The 3930-nt window shown below is 33.4% G+C and overlaps 1 long non-coding RNA gene across 1 annotated transcript in view; it reads right to left on the bottom strand.

Annotated features, from left to right (window-relative positions):
• Positions 1-2144: 2144 nt before the first annotated feature.
• Positions 2145-3930, bottom strand: part of LOC111084090 — a 4541-nt gene continuing 2755 nt past the window's right edge. Inside the window, exon 2 of the long non-coding RNA XR_002609388.1 lies at positions 2145-2419. This is a non-coding gene — a long non-coding RNA (uncharacterized LOC111084090). The remainder of the gene's footprint in view (positions 2420-3930) is intronic.

The following is a 3930-nucleotide window of genomic DNA, read 5'->3' as shown; positions in this document are numbered from 1 at the left end:
TTCCTATTTATTTCGAGTGTTGTAGCCTTGCACATTACACGAGTAAAAATAGCAGTTACCTTCATGGTTTCTAGGCTCACACCGGCCCATTGGAACTCCAAAAGGCAAAGAATTTTTCTTACCTTTAGTCCATTGTCTCAACTCAAAAACTTTGTGCAGAGTCCATGTTTTTCTTGGTCCGAAAGTTTTATACCAAAACACATGTAATACGCTTTTTTGACGAATTCTGTAATGTTTTGCCTTTGTTTCTTTACAACAAATATACCACAAATGTGACAGAATATATTTGGGTTATTTACACAACCTCTTGTTGCCATAGCAACAAATAAATAATAATTAAAAAAAGAAAATACTGTCAAAGTGCTTACATAAACAAATACTATCCAGAAATGACACGTCATGCGGCCTGTTAACCGTTTATATACCAGCAGTAGGTTTCTCATGAGTTCTAGAACGATCAATAAGACTCTCATGTTGCAATTGGTCTAGAGAAATCTATAGCCAGTGGTTTGTCAACACATTAGGCATAACGAAATGTGACCTGATTTCAATGCAAATGATTCACTTGTGTAAAAATACATATAATGTTTTGTGAAAAATCTGTACGTGATGGAGAAAAATGGATATCACTTTTGAATTCAGCATACAGGAATTACTGCAGAGCGTATAAAAATTTCAAGACAATAAAACCAGCAAAGGCCTGTATAATTTACTGTCTGACAGATAGCAAAATGTAAACATTTCTTAAAAAACACCATTTTGGTGAAAAACAAGATAATTTAGACTTTACAAAATGAAAATGTGGATAAAAATAAACAATTCAAATCAAATTCAAACTATTTGTAAAACAAATAAGATAAACTAAAAAAAAACACCAGTAGAGCTACATATATTTTAATGAAATTTGTGATTACATCTCTTGACTCAAGAGATATATCTCAAGTTCCTGGATTCTGTTGTGTCGAGAGAGATATATCTCAAGTTCCTGGATTCTGTCGTAGAGATGAATAATGTTACATCCACAAGATTGGTGCATAGTTCATGAAGACCTCTGTAGCTACACAATGAATGGAATTGTTCTAACAACAGTTTGTAAAATTGTGCAATACCTGCTGAAATTATTCTTACCAGATTGAAGAGAGCTGCTGTCCTCTGATTATTACATTTGTGCAGCAGTGCTTGAAGTAGAATTTACCCCAAACTGTGAAGACCCATACAGTCTGAAGATTTTGGTAGACCACAATTTGACACGTTCTATGACATCTTCAATCTGTAGTTTATGGTAATTTTAAGTTGCAATGCCACTTACCCACAAAGGTCTTCTGTGGGTGGTGAGGTATCCTGTAAAATTTTACGATTCTGTTGAATGCCAATTTTACAAACTGTTGTTAGGACAATTCCATTCATTGTGTAGCTACAGAGGTCATGTAGTTTTGGTTCATAACCAAAAAACTGGAAATTCTTGATGCTGGTTTGTGGTTAGTTGGTACTGAATAAACATATAGATTGTTGTGAGTATAAAAGGCATAGAATTGCATTTAGAATAACTGAGAAAGGTGTTTAAAAATTGCAAAATGTGCCAGTTTTGTGACCTGTTATTAGGAAAATTGATTGTAGTTTTTTGTCTATTGTGAGCATTCTGTACAGGGAATGGAATTCAGACTGTGTCATGCTGACCACAGATGTTGTTGACTGTTATCGTTTGCTTTGAATGAACAGGAGACATTGAGAACAACAAAGGAGGCAAATGTGGATGTGGCATTTGAGATGAATAATGTTACATCCACAAGATTGGTGCATAGTTCATGAAAAAAATCCAACAATCTGTCGACAATCTATGTAATTTTGGTTTATAACCAAAAAACTGGAAATTCTTGACACTGGTTTGTGGTTAGTTGGTACTGAATAAACGTATAAAAATCCAACAATCTGTTGTAGAGTTATTTTCTGAATTCTCATCATGTACAGTATGAGGCTTGGACAAGTCACATCATTAACTTGTCTTCATGGACTACCTACATTATATTAAACAAATTCTGTAAGAGGAGAGAACTCAAAACGTCAGTAAACAAAAATTTCACTTTAATCAAACAAAAACAGAACTAACAAATTTGTCAATTAAAAAAAACAAATTACAAACAAAGTTCCATGTACACATATTTATTACCATGTCTCTCTGTTTAATATCATGATTGTTTACACCTAGATAATCAAGTTTCACTGTATTCCACATATTCCATGTGTTTCTATTAATTACATTATTCCACCACTTCATGGCACAGCAACTGACATACAGATAATCAAGCGTTTCTGACAATATACGTCTTTGATCCCATCTGCAAATATTTACTGTCATTATTTTTGTGTGTAAATGAAGAATCCTGATCAATCCCCATCAGGCTAAAGTCACAGCAGATTTCTGAAAGAAAATGAGAAGTTAAGAGTTATAATGACATAAAAATTCATTTTTGAAAGAGCAAGTCCAAATCATGTTAGGTAGAGACAGTAAAAACAATCACACAATTTGAAACTGATAATATACTCATATAACATGCTAATCCAAATCAGAAGACCCGTATATTATTTTTTTGCTTTTATTCACAAGTACAAAATAATGAATAGGTACATTAAAAGAAATCTGTCCTGACTGGAGCTTGACCCTCCAGGACACCAACTCACATCAGTGGTCTGCTGTAGCTGCCATTAGGCCAGGGATATCCAATACATTAATATAAACCGAGTGAGAATTAGCATTTTAAATTAAGTTTTAGAAGCAATCTTCATAGGGGGAAAAAAGTTTCACAAAATAAATTATTCAGTTAATACTCAAAATGTCAATTTTTTATATTTACTTCTGATGGGGGTATACATATTGCATCATAATGAGTAATTTTCTGTTTTTGTCTGTTATGACCCCGTGTAAAAAAAAACTGTTAAAAAATATATCAATGACCTTAGAAGTAATTAGTGAGATTAATTACAATATTGACGATTCTTTTGTTTGTTATGTTAAGGACCCTTTAGCAAACATTTTCATGGCCCACAAGCATAAATAGTTAAAACAAAAACTCCACAGGTAATTCAAGGGATAAAAAGGTTTACGAGTAAGTTTTGTACGATATTAACTTTGGAAGAAAGAAAAATTATGGATCCTTCTCCCAAGAAAACACATGTGAAATGCTCATTTATACTTCCAAGGTTTTTGAGCTTCAGTCTTCATGTTCAGTGTCAATGATGTAAAGGAACCAAACAATTGGTATAATTTTAACATTAAAGTTAAACCCAGTGGGTTTAGATTTATCATCTTGGCATTTTCCTTGACTTCCAGGGTAAAAAATTTAATATAAAGTCACTAACGGTAAGACTTCTGTAATGTTCTGATTATTAAGAGGATCTAACAGCAGTAAACTAACTACTTGAGATGGATATTTTCTAAAAACAGTAGGCTTAAATGTCATTTTAAATAAGCTAGAAAACTTTATTGTAGAGCTTGCAAGTTGCAGGAAGCTGGTAGAAGACAAGCTTCAAGAACCTAAGAACACAGTCTTGCTTAATAAGAACAGGTGGAGGTACATAGAAGTAAGATATTGGGAGTTGGGGTTGACCATGTCATAAAAGGAAGAGTGATTTGGAGGATGGAGAGAGAGAGAGAATGGTTAGAAGTGAGAGAAGAATTATAGCTTAGAAGGAATATAATTTTATTTCAGTTATTAGTGTGTGCCAGAAGTGATGTATAACAAGTTAGTAAAAAACTATTTACTGGTTCCTTGATAACAGGTTGGAAACTTCAGGGAAACATGATGAATTTGACAGGACGAAGGCCCTGATGGTAATCTTCCTATAATATATGTTGTCAGACCTGTACAAAGAACAGGACGAAGGCCCTGATGGTAATCTTCCTATATTATATGTTGTCAGACCTGTACAAAG

This window comes from Limulus polyphemus, unplaced genomic scaffold (genome assembly GCF_000517525.1).
Source record: "Limulus polyphemus unplaced genomic scaffold, Limulus_polyphemus-2.1.2 Scaffold13511, whole genome shotgun sequence".
In the NCBI taxonomy this organism is placed as follows: Eukaryota; Metazoa; Arthropoda; class Merostomata; order Xiphosura; family Limulidae; genus Limulus; species Limulus polyphemus.
The sequence above is the reverse complement of the archived record's forward strand: the minus strand, read 5'-3'. Positions and strand labels throughout refer to the sequence as shown.